The 20,507-nt window shown below is 45.4% G+C and overlaps 1 protein-coding gene across 1 annotated transcript in view; it reads left to right on the top strand.

Moving 5' to 3' along the window:
• HS3ST1 (heparan sulfate-glucosamine 3-sulfotransferase 1) overlaps positions 17,133-20,507 on the top strand; it is a 35,671-nt gene continuing 32,296 nt past the window's right edge. The window contains exon 1 of the mRNA XM_018049730.1: positions 17,133-17,356. The gene's annotated coding sequence lies outside the window, so the exon portion shown is untranslated. The remainder of the gene's footprint in view (positions 17,357-20,507) is intronic.

Raw genomic sequence — 20,507 nt, 5'->3', positions numbered from 1 at the left:
TCCAGGCGTTTGACCTTTCTGTGTTTCTGTTTTTCCACTGGCAAAATGAAGGGCTGGAATGAGTGGTTAGCTCAGTCTCCTTTCTGATCTCTCTTTTATTCTAAGGCCATCTAACAGGCAGGACTCAAATTTCTCGTAGCCTGCTTTTCTTCTACAGAGATACATTGGGGGAAATTGCCTGAACCTGAAAAGTCATGTTTAAGATCCCATTGCTTTTAAAGAACAAGCCTGGCTGAGTAGAATCTGGGCTCCTAGATTCTCTATCTCCATAGATATGGTATTTAAAGTACATGAAGGGGACTTCCTTAATAGTCCAGTGGTAAAGACTGTGCTCTCAATGCATGTCCAAAACCAGACCCTGAAATGCTGTAATTAGAGATCCCATGTGCTAAGACCCAGTGCAGCCAAAAAAACAAAAAAGAGTGCACTAGGTCTAAAGAAATCCGGAGCCCTTCCTATCTCTGGCAAGCTCAACTGCATGTAAAAACAGCATGGCTGATACAAACACAAAAGCCCAATCATCAGCTTCCTCCTCAGGCCCCAGTATCCAGTCTCTGATATTATAAGCAGGATTCAAGCTTGATTCATGATAACAAGCACTTTTGCAGGAACAAACAAATTGGTATGGCTGGGACATGCCAATGGGCCATCAGGATATACATACAAACAATTCTGAGCTAAACACTGGTAGTCACGGTTTCCTTTTCATATGTGAAGACGTACACAGAGTTTTACTATGATGATGATAATGACAAGATTCACGTTCAAAGAGTAAAAGAACTCAAGTGAAAATAATAAAATGTTTGAGGTGACCCCATTGCTATCAGCAATATCTAAGATTGTGTGGAAATTCACACTATTGCCTGACGGCTTTTTACCAGAAAGGATCTAGAATATTAGATGCTTCTCTTTGGCAGGAGACCTGGGAGAACCAGACCTGGAAGACATAGTTATAATAGAGCCAAGATGGAGACACCTCTCGATAAAAGTCTAGGAGGCAGCAAAACCAGGAACCCCGATCCAGTGAAGAAACAAAGTTAAGAGATCAGAGTGCAGAAAGAAAAATCAGACTTGGGTGCAGAAGCAAGGAATTCATAGGCAGGAAAACAGAAGAGAGGATCATTGAATAAAATGAATTAGCAGAAGATCATTTGGACAAATACCAGAAAAAAAATCTATATTGTCTGAGGTTGGATATTAAGGTGATCTTCTAATGTCCTTGTTATACGTACAGAGGATTCACCAAAGGTTCTACAAGTCAATCCAACCCACCAACAAAAGACAAAGGATGTGTGTTTTCTGAGTTTCATGATGGCTTTGGCTTCCAACTAAATTTGGTTTCATGATATATTAGCATATATCCTGCCACATATCCTTGAGTAACAATTAGCAAGAAACTTAGCAGCTTAAAACAGCATATCTTTATTGTATCACAGTTTTGCTCCAGTATTCTTGCCTGGAAAATTTCATGGACAGAGGAGCCAGGTGGGGTCGCAAAGAGTGGGACACGATTGAGCACACACACCATTATTCTCTGGACCAGCAGTCGAGGCCTTACTTTGCTGGGTTCTCCACTTCAGAGTCTCATTTGAAAGCTTCAACCAAGGTGTTGGCCTGGGCTGCAGTCTCACTTGGAGTTTCGGCTGGGGAAAAAAAATCCTCTTCCAGGGTCACGTGACTGTTAGCAGCATCACAACTGAGGCTGTGAGACAGACTTCAGTTTCTTGCACAGTTAGAAGCTCTTCTCAGTTCCTCTTCATGTGGCTTCCTCCACAGGGCAGCTCATGACATGCCTGGCTTCTTCAGAGCCAGTTAGGAGAACCTTCTAGAAAGACAAGGTTACAGTCGCATGTAATGTTGCCATTTGCACGCACATATGTTCTATCACCTTTGCCATATTCTAGTGATCTAAGCAAGTTAGAAGACACACAGGCACTCAAGCAGAGGGAATTATGCAGAGGCACTATTAGAAGGCAGGGATCATGGAAGCCCCTTCGAGTCTGTCACCCGTAAATAGAGGTGCTGTTTGTTGCTGGACCTCAGTATTCTTCCATTCTCTTTGACAGATTCAGAGATGACACCACATGCTTGGCAATGAACGACATCACACAGTTAAGTGCAGGCTGCTGGACCAGACAATGGAGCTCCCTAATCATTCCTTTGTTGACGACACAAGGTTGCTTCTCCTTTCTCTTGGCTAATAGCTGAGTTTCCATTCCCAGAAATCTAAGCTTTCCTTTTCCCAAGTAGAGAGAAACCACGAACCAGATGAAAAGAGATAAAGAATTTAACAAGGAAAAGTATTAGGGTTGACATCTGGGTCCCTTAAACCTACCTCACAAGTCGGGGCATGATGTGGTCATAAAGACTTGTGAATAAAGCTTAAGGGATTTGACTGACTCAGTCTGAGTCAGCAGTGTGATGAAGCTGCCAAGAACAGCAAAGGCTGTGTTAGACGCAATATAATTAGTCCAGATGGGTGGTTACTCCAGAGGAGATGACCCTTCCTCACTCTGGGCTGCTCTGACCACACACTAAGACTGGTGCTGATGCCAAATCTCACATTCTGGAGGGGACATGGTTACATCGTGCTTAGTCGCTCAGTTGTATCCAACTCTTGGCGACCCCATCGACTGTAGCCTGCCAGGCTCCTCTGTTCATGAGATTATCCCAGCAAGAATACTGGAGTGGGTTGCCATTTCCTTCTCCAGGGGATCTTCCCAACCCAGGGGCCAAACCTGCATATCCTGCATTGGCACACAGATTCTTTACCACTGAGCCACCTGGGAAGCCCAGGAGTGCATCTCTGCACCAAAAGAGTAGAACCCCGCAGGAGGTTGAGGAGTTGAAGGCATGAAAGACAATAAACCAAAGGGAACAAACTGAAGAGTGGACAGCACTGTTTTCAAACCCTAGAGGGCTGTCTTATGGACAGGTATGAAATGGTTTTATGTGAGTCCAAAGAAGAACACTGATACCCTTAGTGGAAATCGTGGAGGATCAGAGTTCTGCTCAGAATGAGAAACATTTTTCATAGAAGAGGTTAGATGTTTGTCACTGGAGAGCTTCATCAAGTCATTCACTTACTCAACAAATGTTTATTAGTTTCTGCCGACAGCCAAGCACCAAACTGTGCACACAACCAGCAAAGCAAATGCATTCCCTGTCTTCAAGGAAGGTACCTTGAATAAGACAAACTAATAACCAGTTTCAGTGACAAGAAGTATTCAACACCCTCGAAGCCTTAGATAGTCAGTTCTTGCTGATGGCCCATGTAGGACACCATAGCTTGGTTCCTGACATGCCACGTGCATGCTCATTCTGGAACCAGAATGAAGGAACTTAGGACAAGAGAAGAACAAGAGTGATGTCATTGAAAGCTTTCCCTTAGATGAGGCTTATCTACTCACATCTCATTGGTTAAAGCATGTTACATGGCCAAGGCCAATGTCCATGGACTGTACCAAAAAGTACCATCTTGTCACAAGGGGCGCTATAATGACACAGAAACAGTCAAGTATGTATAACTCTATACAGGAAGGTGGGAGCAATCAGTTCAGTTCAGTTCAGTCGCTCAGTTGTGTCCCACTTTTTGCGACCCCATGGACTATAGCACGCCAGGCTTCCCTGTCCATTGCCAACTGCCTGAGTTTACTCAAACTCATGTCCGTTGAGTCCGTGATCCCACTGAGCCATCTCATCCTCTGTTGTCCCCTTCTCCTCCTGCCTTCAATCTTTCCCAGCATCAGATCTTTTTAAATGAGTCAGTTATTCGCATCAGGTGGCCAAAGTATTGGAGTTTCAACTCCAGCATTAGTCCTTTCAGTGAACATTCAGGACTGATCTCCTTTAGGATGGACTGGTTGGATCTCCTTGCAGTCCAAGGGATTCTCCAGAGTCTTCTCCAACACCAAAGTTCAAAAGCATCAATCCCTTGGGGCTCAGCTTTCTTTATAGTCCAACTCTCACATCTATACATGACTACTGGAAAAACCATAGCTTTGACCAGATGGACCTTTGTTCGCAAAGTAATGTCTCTGCTGTTTAACATGCTGTCTAGGTTGGTCATAACTTTTCTTCCAAGGTGGGAACAATATCAGGAAGAAAAACACACTTTATCCTTGAATTCAGTCTGTAGAAGTTGAGAGAACAAGATTTTGTGGACTATGTAACTCTTTAAAGGGACTTCAAGGATGAAGAAGACTGTTTTCTTGACAGTCTTAGGCCAATCACTGTTCCTTTCCAAAATCATTCTATATTCACACATATACTTATATAGAATAATACAGTGTGGATGTTTATAATTTAGTTAACCCTGGTCTAAAGGAGATGGTTTTCTTGCCTGGGGAGAGAAATGAAAAAATAAACAAACTTTCCATTCAGGAAAGAAATCTCCAGAAATTTAAATGAGGTAAATGAAATTTAACAGTTGAGAAATTACAACTATGAAGAACTAGGTTAATCCAGGAATGAAACAGAGTGAATCAGGAAAAAAATATAAGAAGCTGAATTTAATTAAGGGACCAAGAAGGAAGATATTAGTAGCTGTTCTCTGTGAGGAATAATAAATGAAAGATTGTCATTTTTGGTTGTAAAGGCCTAAATTATGGTCTTCTATGTGCTTCCCTCCTCAAAAAAGAATGAATTTAATTTATCTGTAAAAATCTCACAAATGGAAGGAGCCAAGGCAGGCTGACTACAGTTTGTTGACTTGTTTGTTTATAAGAAATTCTACTGCCTTGGCTACTAGAGGCAAAGTAATTCCCAAATGGGGAGAAAAGAAATGTCCTTTTTTCCTAAGTGTGGTTGGTGAACCAGGAGAATTTGTTTGAGGCAGAGATGGGCACTGAGCCTAAAACACTTCATTGCTCACACTGCGTAACTTCAAATACATTTAATTCCTGTGTTTGGGGAGGTTTTTTTGTTTGCGTGTGTGTGTGTGTGTGTGTGTGTATCACCTCCTAGTGCAAAGTCATGCTATAGAAACTTTTGGAATCTTGGAATCAACACGCCAAATGCACCATGCAATGGCAGCGAGTTAACCGCTAGTTCAGTGATTTTCTGTCAAAAACCCTTTGTTCTCTTCAGAGGAAAATCACAGTTCTAATATTTTAAAAGCAGTGTGGTGATTATAATAAAATCACAACCAGCATTTTCCTCTAAAGCTATGACTAGGGCCTTATGTATGTCACTCAGTCAAGTCTGACGCTTTCAGTCCCATGGACTGTAGCTTGTCTGGTTCCTCTGTCTAAGGGACTCTCCAGGTAAGAATACCAAAGTGTGTCCCTTCCCCAGGGGATATCCCCAATCCAGGATTGAACCCACACCTCCTGCACTGTAAGTAGGTTCTTAACCACTAAGCCATCAGGGCCCTAGTTGGCCCAATTAGGGGTGACAAAGGTGAATTCCTGGAGAAGGCAATGGCAACCCACTCCAGTACTCTTGCCTGAAGAATCCCATGGACGGAGGAGCCTGGTAGGCTGCAGTCCATGGGGTCGCTAAGAGTCAGACATGACTGAGTGACTTCACTTTCACTTTCACTTTCATGCATTGGAGAAGGAAATGGCAACCCACCCCAGTGTTCTTGCGTGGAGAATCCCAGGGATGGGGGAGCCTGGTGAGCTGCCTTCTATGGGGTCTCAGAGTCAGACATGACTGAAGTGACTTAGCAGCAGCAGCAGCAAGGTTAGTTCCAATCTTTCTGGCTCTGTAAAGTAACTGTTTGCAAGGCAATGTTGGTAAATGGGAGTTTGAAGCCTCTTTGGAGTTCTGTGTCCACAATGTGCTAGCCATGGGAACCTGACCAGTAACAAAAGGAAACACTTACGGAGCACTTACTATGTGCCGCATATGGTTCTAACTGTTTACATGCATTAACTCATATAGTCCTAGCAACAACAAGATGTAAAGTAGGCATTATTATTATTCACATTTGTAGGCAGGAAAACAGAAGCACAGTAACTTGCCCCAAACATATAAAGATTTTCTATAAATCAATAAACACAAGACAATAGAAAAATGGGCAAAAGTCATGAATATGTATTTTATAAAAGACGGACAAATTAGGGGTATGGGATTAACAGATACAACCTGCTGCTGCTGCTGCTGCAAAGTCACTTCAGTCGTGTCCGACTCTGTGCGACCCCATAGATGGCAGCCCAGCAGTCTCCCCCGTCCCTGGGATTCTCCAGGCAAGAACACTGGAGTGGGTTGCCATTTCCTTCTCCAATGCATGAAAGTGAAAAAAATGAAAGTAAAGTCGCTCAGTCGTGTCCAACCCTCAGCGACCCCATGGACTACAGCCCACCAGGCTCCTCCATCCATGGGATTCTCCAGGCAGGAGTACTGGAGTGGGGTGCCGTTGCCTGCTCCTACTACATATAAAATAGACAAGCAACAAGGTTATGTTGCACAACGCAGGAAATTATAGCAATCATCATCTCATAGCCTATAATTGAGTATAACTGCAAAAATACTGATTCACTATGCAGAAACCCTACTCCTAAGTTTACAAAAAAATATAAAAGTTTACATTTTTGCACCGAAAGGACACACACTGGAATGTTCACAGATGCAAGATTTGGGAAAGTCCTAAACTGGAAACAACCTGAACGTCATCAACAGTAGGACTAAGATTCTTCCAACATTCACACAATATGCAGCAGTAACAAAGAATTCCATCTGCAAGCAATGGCATGGATGAATTGTATAAGCAATGTAGAAAGCAAGGTCTGGGACTCAGAATAGAGATGCGTGCTGGTATTTAAATCACATTCCAGTTTGCAAATTTAATCTCTAACTTTAAAATTCAGGAGAAGGGGTGACTTTGGGGAAGGAAGAGAGGGAGGATGTTTGATGAGGAAGAGGCCGGAAAGTCTTGTGGAGGTAAAGACCTACTCCTCCATCTAAACCCACTTCTTCATTCCTGTCTCAAGAACTGGGTGTGAGTGAATTGCTTGACGAGTTGTCCTTCTTCAGACTTCCATGCGTCATCAGACAAGAATGTATTTGTTCATTTTCTATATAAAGTCAATATTGAAGTATTACTAAAACTGATTTTTTAAAAATCAGAAACCAGGCCCCGGTTTGCACCCTTTCCTAAGAAATCAGAAATCCAAATATACAATAATGTTATGTTTAATAAAGTTAAACATAAACAACTTTAAATGCTATAGACTTAGAAATACTCTAGTACAACAAACTGGTGATTTCAATTTTGTTTTTCATTTCAGTTATTATCTACCCAGTCTTAATCCAGGAATTGCCTTCAGGTAGTGGTATTATTGTTTTCTTTTTTTCTCTGTCTAATTTTCTGTGATTTTTTTTCCAAATTAGCTATAATGAACAAGTTTTACTTTATAACAAAACAAATGCCAAAGTAAACTTTAAAATCTAGCTTAACCCTTAATACTGGGATGTGGAAGTTTAAAAACAGTATTTAGTCCTCGCTTGTGTGTCATTGGTGGCCTGTATGCTTTTTTCTCCTCTGACCTGTTCAGTAAATTCAGTAGAGAATTTTGCTATTTGACACTTCTGCTGAAACCAAGCATTATATTACATGGATGTGGCCCAGATCCCACCTCTTTGTGAAGGATTCTGATCGCTGATCAGCTGATCTTTTCCTCTGAATCCATCAAACACTTTGAGGGTAGGTCTTTCCTGGTGGCTCAGTTGGTAAAGAATCTGCCTGTAATGCAGGACACATGGTTTGATCCCTGGGTGGGGAAGATTCCCTGGAGAAAGGAATGGCAACCCACTCCAGTATTCTGGCCTGGAAAATCCTATGCACAGAGGAGTTTGGCTGGCTACGGTCTACGGGGCGGCAAAAAGTCAGACACGGCTGAGGGGCTGACACATTTTCACATGCATAGGGGCTTCCCGAGCAGTGCAGTGGTGAAGAACCCACCTACCAGTGCAGGGGTTCCAGTCTCGGGTTCCATCCCTGGGTCAGTAAGATTCTGTGGAGGAGGAAATGGCAGTTCACTCCAGTATTCTTGCCTGGGAAATCCCACTGACAGAGGAGCCTGGTGGGCTATAGTCCATGGGGTTGCAAGAAGTTGGACATGACTGATCATGCATGAAGCAGCTGTCATATGCGTCGAACTTAGTGGTATCCATCTCTTTTTGACTGATTAAATGATTTATTAATTAAGTACCTCAACATTTGATTCCATGGTTTTGGCTTTCCTTATTCTCTATTATAACACGTAACTGCAAAGGTAATGTGAAAATTACAAGAAAAAATTTATGATACATCATGTAGGGATGCCATTTCAAAGATTCTAAGAAATAACATTGCATTTAACTGACTTTAAGGTTTTTACATCTTAATATTTAAGAAACTGAGATTACACCAGAATTGATAGCATGTCACCATTGTGGTCAGCCAGGAAGTTGTCATGAGGCTGATGTTGCTGCTGCTTGTGGACGGACTTGCCTGTAGCTGCATTTAGTGTGTACTATATACCAGGTGCTTTCCATGTAATAAGAAGAGAAGGGGGCCATTTTCACGATTTTACAGAAGAAGAAGCTGAGGCTAAGTAACTCAGGTGACATCACAGAGCTCATTCTGCAGATCTAGGATCTGAACCCTGGCAACCTGGATCTGGAATCTGCCCCCTTGAGGTGTCTCATCTGTCCTAAATGTTTATTTTGGAAGAATTCACTTCACATTCTCTTTCCAAGAATGAGTAGGGCCTAAAAGGTATAAACTATGAACCCAACAGACTTACAGTAACCCCAGGAATTGACCTTGGCCATGGTTAACAATTAGAGCACAGGATGGTACCTAATGAGTGCTAATTACGGGCAGTTCAGCTCAATGAACTATGAGCCATGCTGTGTAGAGCCACCCAAGATGGACGGGTCCACTCCAGTGGACAAAATGTGGTCCACTGGAGAAGGGAATGGCGAACCGCTTCAGTATCCTTGCCTTGTGAGAACACCATGAACAGTAAGTGAATTAAGACAAAGGGGAAAGAGTTCATCAGTTGGGAGCTTTTAAATCAACTTCTGTACGTGGCACCCCTATTCCATGCCATGCCATAATGACCAAGATGGACATCAGCTAAGTAAGTCTTTTTTACTGAGGGAAAAGAGATTGCAGAAACTTACCATGTGAGAGCTAAGAGGGCTGCATAGCTGAACCCCAGAACTGGGCACCTACGCAGGGGGAAAGAAACAGTCCCAGGCTAGAACAGACCTCTCTCCCATAGAGGTGGATCCCAAAGAGGCAGCAAAGGAATCAAGCAGGTTGGACACTTCCTACAGGCATCTTGCTCCCAAGAGGAAGAAAGGACGAGCTAACGGATAATCTGAAGATACACTTCTCAGTTCATTCATAAGTAAGTCCATTCATTGAGCTTCCCAGGTGGCTCAGTGGTAAAGAATCTGCCTGACAATGCAGGAGATGTGGGTTCAGTTCCTGGGTTGGGAAGATTCCCTTGGAGGAGGAAATGGCAACCTGCTCCAGTATTCTTGTCTGGAAAATCCCATGGACAGAGAAGCTTGGTGGGCTACAGTCCATGGGATTGCAAAAACTCAGACACGACTGATCAACTGAGCACACACATACACACTGACACACAAGTTCATCCACTTCCCTATGAAGGCAGAGTGTCTCTACCAATCAGAACAGCTTCCAGGTAGAGTGAATCCAGAAAGGCAGGCTGACTCCTGAACAAGAGCTGGGAAGGGCATTCAATCCTCCAAAGGATGTTTGGACACCTTCCTGATTTTCAGCTCTAAGACAACAGGGAGCGCTGTCTGCAGTCCATTCCTGTATCTCCAGGGCCCACCTTGTACCTGACACAGACTAAGAACTAAAAACTACATGATGCTGGAATAAATGAATGAATGACCACAGACACCAGAGCTGAGATCTCAAGCCCGCCTGAAATCAAGGGCCACAGTGTGAGATAAAGCTTGCCAGCGATACATCTTCATCATAAATGTATGCAGGGAGAGAAAAACAATTACACTGAGAACTGAGCTTTTAAGCCTGGAGTTAGTTTACTAAATGCAATTATAACAGTATCATGAATATGGGATTTAAATACCTTATGGATAATTCCTAGAATGTAAGTATCTTTTCAAGGCCTGAAGAGAACCCCTAATCTCTTCTTCATTTGGAAGAGATAGACCATAAACTCCACTGGACTCTTCTTTCTTATGAAGTGAATATGTGAAATTAAGCAAGAAAAGAGAAATTATATCATGAGACAGGGGGGACAAAAACATAGAAGGACTTGATGCTCACCTGGTCCTAAATCCAGCATTGCTGGTTGTATGTCCTTTAGGAACTTCCTTAACTGATCTATGTCTGTGTACAAAACAAAGATAAGATATTCAGATCTCCTAGCACAAAGTTTATCAATAAACGCCATGATTTTTATTTACCTCTTCATACCTCCACATTATTTCCCATGCTGTCTAATATATTTTCCCAACTTTGTGCAAGTTAGCCATTTTTTAACATGGAATTCAAGCATGGTTTCATCTGCTCAAAGTCACTCAGTCATGTCCAACTCTTTATGACCCCATGGACTATATAATTCTCCAAGCCAGAATACTGGAGTGGGTAGCATTTCCCTTATTCAGGGTATCCTCCCAACCCAGGGATTGAACTCAGGTCTCCCACATTGCAGGCAAACCCTTTACTGGCTTTCATTGAGTCTCCGTCCTAATCAGTCTTTGATCCATTTGTTTTGACATCTTCTGTGTCCCAGAGGTCAGACCTTGTTTTCACACTGAGGTCTCTCATGGTCACAGGATAGACACAAAAAGGAACTGAGGTATCATATTTGCAAGCTAGCCATTTTAGCTTTTCATAATAAATTTTATTACCAATATATTTAGATATGTCAACTTGATCATTTTAAATATCAAATCCTTTTTTTTTCTTTTAGAGCTAAGTTGTCTGAGCTTCAAAGTGTTCTATAAAATACACATTACTACCATAAAGGAGAAAAAATATATATATATATATATATATATATATATATATATATATAGCGAGCTCTTTTGGAGTGTCATAACAAACTCTTTTATAAGAAAAGTATTATAAAAGTCAGAAAGAGAACTCACGAGCACCTTTCAAGACTTTTCTTATCGTTTTGATTCTATTTTAAATCTGGAATCAAAACAAGGCTCAGAAGTGAGAAGGCAGCCCTGCTGGTTTTCAGGGACAATAAGGCCACACTCTGGAGGACTTCAGCAGGGACTCCGAGAGGAGAGAGCTGCTAGAAATAGCAAGTGCTGCTTGAAGCTGCAAGTTCAGGGTAGAATGTAAGGGCGTGAGAATCATATTCCAAATGTTCCATCGACCTTCCTAGTGCACCAGGAACCTGAGCGTGTGAGAATCCTCAGGCTGAATTGGAATTTTTCTGTTCTGCACATCTGTGAGCCCCTTTGGGTTAGGGCTTACACTTTATTCTTCTCTGTACATCTCCACCCAGGTACTTACCACGGCTGCTGTCTAGGACGTACCCAGTAAATGTTTCCACTGAACTGACAGGGCTAGAGAGAGAGGTAAAGAGCCATTTTTTTTTTCTTTTTCCTGAAGAGTTTGAACCTCTCAGGATCCTTGAATGAGGTCTAAAAGAGAGAATCAGCAAGACTCGCTTGTCAAAGCATCATCAGTTTTGGTCCCTGCAAACCTGAAATCAAAAAGAGTGCCGCAATTTCCTATGGCCCGGAAGGTTTTCTGGCACTCAGCAGGGTCCAACAATTTGAACAAAAGGACCACTTCAGGGCTGCAATATTGCAATTTTTGCAGCACTGATGTGTGTAATTTGGGGCAAAGCTTGACACAGGACCCAAAATAAAAGCAGCATGTTTTCTATGGTTGTTTATCCAACATAACAAATGGACCTTGAAGTATGAGTCTGGAATTGCGGTTTCATACATACTCTGTGTGATCAATCTCTCAGTCATGTCCGACTCTCGGTGACCCCATGGACTGTAGCCCTCCAGGTTCCTCTGTTCCTGGGATTTTCCAGGCAGGAGTACTAGAGTGGGTTGCCATTTCCAGGGATTCTTCCTGACTCAGGGGTTGAACCCATGTCTCTGTCTCCTGTATTGGCAGGCAGATTCTTTACCACTGCACCTCTTTACCAAAATCAATTAAGCACCATCACCACCAACACAGGGGTAACCACTCCGTCAGAAATCTTGAGAGCCCAAGGTACTTTCAGGGCCTTTCAAAAATATTGTAATTTCTTTTAAACTCCCAAGAAATACTGATTTGGGGGGCCTCAGAAAATATTTAAATAAGTAAAAATAATATCAATATATTCTGGAGAAGGAAATGACAACCCCTTCTAGTGCTCTTGCCTGGAGGATTCCATGGACAAGGGAGCTTGGTGGGCTACACAGTCCATGGGGTCATGGGGAGTCAGATCACAACTGTTTCACTGAACATGCACACACATGCTTCTTTATGGCGATGTAGACATGCCATATAACTTTAATGTTTAATTAATTGCATAAGCAATATGGGAGAAGGATAGGTCCTGTAAAGGCAAAAGTTAGAGCTGAAACTTGTCACCACATGTGCCGTGAGTATGTCCAGTGTTACTAAGGGGATGAAAGTCCTTTTTTCAGAAAAACATCCCATAGTCTATTAATCACAGAGGCATGAGTCATTTTCAAGGACACACAGATAAGGTTGGGAGTTGGACAGGCTGGTGGGGTAGGCAGGTGACAGGTGTGCTGGCTGGGAGGAATCACAATCCTACGTATTTTCTGGATATGACCATCATTTTTCTATTCTCACAAGCCTTCTGCTCCAGCTAATTAGCAAGTCAAAAGAAATGGAAACAATTCTAGACCTCAGCACAATCAAATTAGAGGAGTTATTTGAGGATACCATTTTCACACAGTGCAATCACACTCCCTTTGTTTTGGTCAAATGAGTGAAAACTATCTTTCAAACCGAACGCCCTCTCCTCTCCCAACCAGCTCTGTGCACAGCAGCATTTCATATCTGCTCTCATCCATTATACACGTGATCTTTTCTATGAAGACAGGGACGCACAGTCTACAATTAAACAACACCCATCCAGCTTTCTCTACAACAAGGACCTTTTAAAAATACATTGATTGTTAAGGTGATTCAGCACTGAAAGCCATTAGTGCATCATCTAAATCAAGACTTGGAAAGTTTATTAAAATTGGATTTTTAACCTGATCCCAATTTCCTCTGCTTATAAAGAATCCCATTGGACTCCTTAATATTCATGCTATTAACCTGAAAGTTTCAAATGGCCATTAAGGGAGGAAAGGCTGAGGCTGTACAGGGGAGCCTTACAGATAAAATCAGGTTGAGCTCAGGAAGGTAGGGTGACTCTGAGTCCTCGACGTTTTCCGAGGAAGCAAGCCCTCTCTTTCTCTCTCTCTCTCTAATTCTCCTCCTCCTGGCCTCTCTTCCATCATACATTTGAGGAAGAGTAGAAACAAAAGAGATAACAAAAGCAAACATTAACTATTCAAATACAGAAAGCACTACGCTAGGAATCTTTTTCATGGCAAATAGATGGGACAAAATGGAAATCGGCAGATTTAATTTTCTTGGGCTCCAAAATCACTGTAGATGGTGACTGCCGTCATGAAATTAAAAGATGCTTGCTCCTTGGGAAAAAAAGCTATGACAATACTAGATAACGTATTAAAAAAACAGAGATATCACTTTGCTGACAAAGATCCATGATTTTTCAAGTAATCATGTATGGATGTGAGAGTTGGACCACAAAGAAAGCTGAGCGCCAAAGAACCGATGCTTTGGAACTATGGTGGTGGAGAAGACTCTTGAGAGTGCCTTAGACTTCAAGGAGATCAAGCTAGTTAATCCAAAAGGAAGTGTTAGTTGCTGAGTCATGTCCAATTCTTTGTGAGCCCATGGACTGTAGCCCACCAGGTTCCTCTGTTCATGGAATTCTGTAGGCAAGGATACTGAAGTGGGTAGATATTCCCTTCTCCAGGGGATCATCTTGATCTAGGGATCAAACCTGGATCTCCCATATTGCAGGCAGATTCCTTACCATCTGATCCATCAGGGAAGCCAGGAAATCAACCCTGAATATTCATTGGATGGACTGATGTTAAAGCAGAAACTCCAATCTTTGGTCACTTGATATAAAGAGCCAACTGATTGGAAAAGACTAATGCTGGGACTAAGGGCAAGAGGAGAAGGGGGTGACAGAGGATGAGATAGTTGGATGATGTCACCAACTCAGTGGACATGAGTTTGAGCAAACTCTGGGAGATGTGAAGGACAGGGAAGCCTGGAATGCTGCAGTCCATGGGGTTGCAAAGAGTCAGACAGGACTTAGTCAATGAACAACAATAACAGCAACAAAGATGCTAAATAAGAACAAAATAACCAGTGAATACTTTCTTATTTACCTAAGCATAAGAATATTGATCACTGATTGATGAATGCTGGCCAAAATCAAAAAAGAGAGAGAAGCTACAACACCAATCCTTGCCAGCGGCCAGATCTGTCTGGAGTCATTTGGGGCAAGAGAAGCTTGTGACAGAGTCTCAGGGCTGTGGCCTGAGGTTTTAGTTCCCTTTTAGGGCTTGTAGTGGGGAAATAAGTAGATCAGTTAACCGGACTTTGGCTCCCAGGGTGCAAATGGAATCACTGCCAGTCTCACTTTGCATCTCACAAATGAGTTGTGAAATCCAGACTGTGGGCCCAAAGGCACTTTGAACTCCTAAGGAAAAGCAATCATACCAACTTAGGACATCAAAGTGGCTCCCTATTTTGAAGAACTTGTGATCTGCACTGGGCTTAGCTGCTGGTAGGAGCTTAAGGACTCCAGTACTTGGCAAGGGTACATTTGAAACTACCATTTGACCTGCACAGCCTCATCATACATGATTTTACAGAGCTTCATCGAATGAGGCAGGAAAAGTACTTTTTTTTAGAAGCTAATGCAAATTTGAATGTTAAGGCTTTTCAAAGAGAGGCTTTAAACTGACTTTGTTTTTTTTTTTTTTTCCAGGTTTACTGAGATGTAATTGGCATACATCATTTTAAGGCATACAGCCTTCTGGTTTGATTTACGTCTATTGTGATATGATTATGACAGTGAGTTCAGCCAACAGACACATTCTCACATAAACCCAATATAAGGGAAGAAAAGAACAGAAAAAAGGCTCTTTGTGATGAGAACTCTTGGGATTTACTCTGTTAGCAACTTTCCTACATATCATACAACAGTGTCAGCTATAGTCAGTATGCTGTACATTATACCTCTGATATTTATCTATCTTTTAACTGGATTTGTACTTTTTGACTACCTTCCTCCACACCCAGCCCCCAACCACAAGTTTGATTAAAGTGACTTTTTAAAATACATACGTGTGTGTGTGTTCAGCGGCTCAGTTGTGTTTGACTCTCTGCAATCCCATGGACTAGAGCCACCAGGCTCTTCTGTCCATAGAATTTCCCAGGCAAGACTATTGGAGTAGGTTGCCATTTCCTTGGGCTTCCCAGGTGGCACTGGTGGTAAAGAACCCACCTACCAAAGCAGGAGATGTAAGAGAGGACTGTTAGATCTCTGGGCCAGGAAGATTCCCTCCAGGAGGAAATGGCAACCCACTGCAGTATTCTTGCCTGGAGAATCCCCATGGACAGAGAAGCCTGGTGGTTTACAGTCCATGGGTCACAAAGAGTGGATCATGACAGAAGCAACTTAACACAAAGGTACTCCAAATGTATTTTAAAAGTTCTAAAATATTATGTCAATATTAGTCTGGCTCAAAGAAGCGATCAGGATCATTAAAACTTCTATAATCTTATTTTCCAAAATAAGACTTGGCCTTGGCTTCCCAGATGCTACTGGTTTTATTAGACAGCCAGAAAATGCTGATCATCGTTTTGCTTTCTAAAAGGACAGTGTGTAACACTACACGAGAAAGAGGTCAATTTCCTACAGGATTTATTACTTATTTTTAATCTGAGCAAAGTTAATGAGAGGTTTTTTACACTTGAAGGGCAAATTTGATTTCTTCCAAACATTTATTTTCCAGTACTTAAGATATGGAAGAGCGACTGAAATGTCATCTAAAATAAATTACTTTGACACTCATCTGGCACGTTTTCTTTTTATTTTATTTAATTTCTTAACGTATTGGCTGATCTGCCTTTTAGGGCCACTAGTTTGGGCTCGGATAGAGAGACAGCCTAGCTTCTCCAAGGGGATTCCTACCCTGGGTCCCTGGAAACCTTACATCTGAAATGAGAGTGAAGCCTGGTCCAGTTCTGACACAAAACTTCCCAGGTACAGGAACGCGGGGGAACGGGGCAGGGGGACCGGCTTAATTTCAGAGCTGACGTTTGCAATCCCGATGCAACAGCAAAGGCAGAGCTGAAAAAGCTCTGCGTTCTCCGGGTGAATCCGCATCGCTCCGGGGACGCGAAACCGAAGAGGGAGGGAGTGTTGAATGGCGACACCGAGCGCTGGGGAGCCGGGTCCTCGCGCGGATCCTCGCTCCAGCTGCCCGGCCGCCGGCGTCCGGGTCCGGCTGCGGTGCGAGTGGATGGCTCCCCTCGCTTCCTGGGCGGCGCAGGGAGCAACCGATGCCTAAGGTGGGCACCTGCCCTGACGGAGATGGGCCGTGCTGACGCACGTGGGAGGACCCGGCGAGGCCGGGGAGTGGAGGAAGACGTGGGCTCAGGGTTAGGAAGGACCTCGCCTTCCCAAACAAGAGAGACAGTGGAGACAGGATGTCCCAGGTTCGCAGCGACGGCCATCACCCAACCCACAACCGGCCCCACCCTCCCGGGAGGGAGCGCTGGTCCCCTCCCCAAGTTCCATCCCCACCCCCAGCTTCCCAGGGCTGAAACCCCGGGAACTGCCGCGCCAGGCAAGGGGCGGGACTGACTCGAGCCGTACCTGTCGGCGGGATTTCCCGAGCCCTGCCCGGCTGCCCCGGGAGCGGCGTGGCGAGCCGGACTCCGAGCCGACCCGACCCGACCCCGGGGCAGCACCGGAGCGGACCGGGCAGCAGTGGGCGCTCGCGATCCTCCTCGGCCCGACACGCTCTCCCTGCGGGCCCGGCCTCCTCTGTCCCCTCCTCCCGCTCCCGCTCCTCCCTCTGCTCCTCCCCTCGGCGGCGGTGATAACCTCGCCTCCCCGCCTGCAAAGTCCCCGGCGCGAGGGCAGCCGCGAACCGCCGCTACCGCCGGGTCTCCGCGGGCGCCTGCGCCGGCGTATCGCCCGCCGGCCCGGATAGTCCTGAAAAAACTCGCTCCGCTGGCCGCCGGGGCTCCACGGCGCTGCCCATGGCCAAGCCCAGGAGCCGACTTCGGGCGCCGGACCGGCTGGACCGCCGAGGCGCGGCTCAGGTGAGTGCGGCGCGCGCTTGCGGCGGCGGGGGTCGCTAGTGTGGGGAGCGGCAGGACCTGGGGCCATCGAGGTGCCCCGACCTGCCATCCTGGACTTCAGTGCGAGAGCAGAGCCCAAGGTGAGTGGAGGCTGGAGCAAGCGGGGTGCACGTAGGTGGAGGAAGGAAGGAGAGCCCAGAGCTTTCCCCATCCTACTAGCCTCCTGACTTCGTCCCTCAGCTAGGCAAGTCTTCAGGGACTGGTTTTTTTCAAGCAGGTTTCTGACTTAGTGGATTTTTCTCTTTTTTTCCCTTACCCCCTAGAAGAGTCAGGAGGTTTGCTTCTGCCCGACGCGTCTCTCTAGGACCGACCGCGAGGGGCAATAGGAGCCCAAAGCGCCGCGGAGCTTGGGTACCACTCTGGCTGGCAACTGGGGCGGTGATAACAGCAAAAAGTCCGTCTTCAGGGAGCATCCAGGGTGGGGAAACCTCAGTGCGGTTAGCTTTGGGAACCAAGCAGAGATGGGACATCTCCCGAGGGGCGGGGAAAGCTCGGGAGGAGAGAGATGGAAGCGGCGGACAGACAGTAAGTAGCCTAGCCCCCGCCGCCCCCGCCAATGCCGAACATGCACGGTTCTGGCTTTTCGTGTTACTTTTTACTTTTTTTTTTTTTTTTAATCCTGCGTCTGTTTCTATTTCGAGCACCTTGGGTGGTGACGGCAGATGAAGGTGAGGGGAGGAGGGGCGCCAACTCGCGGTGGAAGCGCGTAGACCCGGACTCAGAACCGGGCACACTCGCGGAGCCTGAAGTCTCCAGGTGCGACCTCTGGGCCAGGCGGCCGACCGCGCGCGGCTCGCGCTGCTGACCCCAACCTGTCCCGGACGCAGGCAAAAAAAAAAAAAAAAAAAAGAAAAAAAAGAGAGAGAGAGGGAGAGATGGAGAGGCTAGAGGGAGCGAGAGCTGGGATGCAGGGCGCGGGGCGGGTGCGGGGAGTGTGAGGTGTGCTCTGCTCCGCGGCGGTTTGCGAGCTCCGCGAGTCTTCCATCTCCTCCCCTCGGCGAGGCGAGCGTCCACGCTTCTTCGCGCATCCAGGCCCCTCTCTCGGGAGGGGATCGCACCCCTCTTCCTCCGCCCTCCACTTTGCAGGACCAGTCGGATCCTTGCTTAGCCTTGCGTGAGTCTCGCTCCTCCCTCCCCCCCGGCGCGCTCCGCTGGCTATTTTTATCCACTACTTGTACAGAGATGCTTTCGGGAGGGATTCTTGGGAGGCGACTCCAAATCTGGTGTCTTTTCGCTCCGCTCCCAGAAGCGGTCCCCTCCTAGCAGGGAGCAGCCGCGAGGAGCGGCCGAGGGATGAAGACGGAGCTCTGGAAACCCCGGTTTCACCTGCCCCGCTTCTCCGCCTGCCGCTAGGTGCGGGCGCGGATCCTCGAGGGTCCCATAGCGCCCGGGGGCCGGTGCTTAGCTGGCTTTTGTGGCCGCAACCCGTTTACACTCAGGATCCTTTGGGCCCTACTTGGGCGTTATTGCTCTGCAGCCACATCTTACCCTATTTTGTTAAAATGCAATTGCCCACTACCGTTCAAGGGTTAATTTCAGGAATGTTATGTTAAAAATTAAAAAAAAAAAAAGAAAAAGAAAAGATAACCCAGCTTCTGCCTCCTTGCATTTCTAAACCCCATCCTTTGGCGTTCTGAATTATTCTTCCTTTCTGCTTCCTCGGTACTGATTGGGTGCGACTCGAATAAGCCTGACCGAGTGAAATTCCAGGAGATGAACGCTTCAGCTGCAGATGCCCGCGTTACTCTTTGTATTTCTAGCGCTTAGATTTTTCCCCCCCTTTCCTCCCATAGGATTGCAGAAATAACATATTGAAATGGCCCATTGCGTTACATAAGATTTTCTCCAGCGCTCGGCAGAGCAAAATCAACTTCTCATGGAGCATCTCAGGGCTTCAGCGGGTCCCTCTAACTCGGCTGAGTTTGCCTGGGATCAGCAACTTCGTGACTAAGCACTCTTAAGTCGAAACAGTTCATTAGCATGGCAGCATACACTGAGGATCCCTTTCTGAGGCATCCTGAACCTTGCTTTGGGGGCTTCTGATTCAGGCCAAAGCTGCCTGCTGTACAGCGCACTGTAGCTTTAAGATGGGAGATTCTTCGCTTGGGAAACTGGTGAGAAAGTGATACCTTGAACTCTACAGGGGAGAACAGGAAAAGCCCACGGTTCTAGTTGTGTTGGTGGTGTGAAATTTCAAGTCTTCCACGTTGTTGTTCAGGAGTCCTTTACTTGTATTTTCCCATGTAATTGGGGATGTGCTTTTATTCTGAAAAGAAGACCGTTCTCTTACTGGAAATGTCCAGAGAGCTCCTTGAAGGGAAATGCAATGTGGAAGCTTTCCTTATCTTGAATTAAAATTTGATGATGGCTAGAAAGAGGCTCGGAGAAGGCAATGGCAACCCACTCCAGTACTCTTGCCTGGAAAATCCCATGGACGGAGGAGCCTGGTGGGCTGCCGTCTATGGAGCCGCACAGAGTTGGACACGACTGAAGCGACTTAGCAGCAGCAGCAGCAGAAAGAGGCTAGGGAGAGGGACTGGCTGATGTAATGTGCTTGACTGGCACACAGTGGCTTTTCCAGAACAGAGCTTCTGCCCAGGGTGGTCCAAACCCACAGTGAGTCCTGAGCCACGTTCTGGCTATACAAGGCAGTTTGGAGAAAGGCATAGTAAAAGGTACTGATGTCCTGGTGGAACTGAGTCTGTATTCAGGATCAGGGCTGAGAATTCAGGCTCCAAGTTGGTGAGTAGCAGCAGCCTTCTTGCTGCTCTCTGGAAAATGAAGTGACTTTCTGGCTGTTGTTGAAAGCTGTAACTTTCCAGCTGGTGTTGGAAAAGATCTGCGTTTTTCCCCATCACTTTGATGTAAGTATCTTCCTTCAACCCCACTAATGGCTCAGTGCTTCCCAATCAGGCCAGCCTTTTCCAGTGGGGAATGGCAAGACTGCTAGCTGGATTTGGAACCAGCTTCTTGCCTCAGGACCCTAAGCAAATGCTTTTTCCTCTCTGAGCCTCAGATTCATCTTCTAAAAAATAGAGCTTGAAAGATTATTATGAGAAAGTGGGAAGATACATGTGGAGAACATTTGGGCAGGTCTAAAACACTGGTGAAA

This window comes from Capra hircus, chromosome 6, assembly GCF_001704415.2.
Source record: "Capra hircus breed San Clemente chromosome 6, ASM170441v1, whole genome shotgun sequence".
Taxonomy (NCBI): domain Eukaryota; kingdom Metazoa; phylum Chordata; class Mammalia; order Artiodactyla; family Bovidae; genus Capra; species Capra hircus.
Note: the sequence above shows the minus strand (reverse complement) of the source record. Positions and strands in the feature narration are given on the sequence as shown.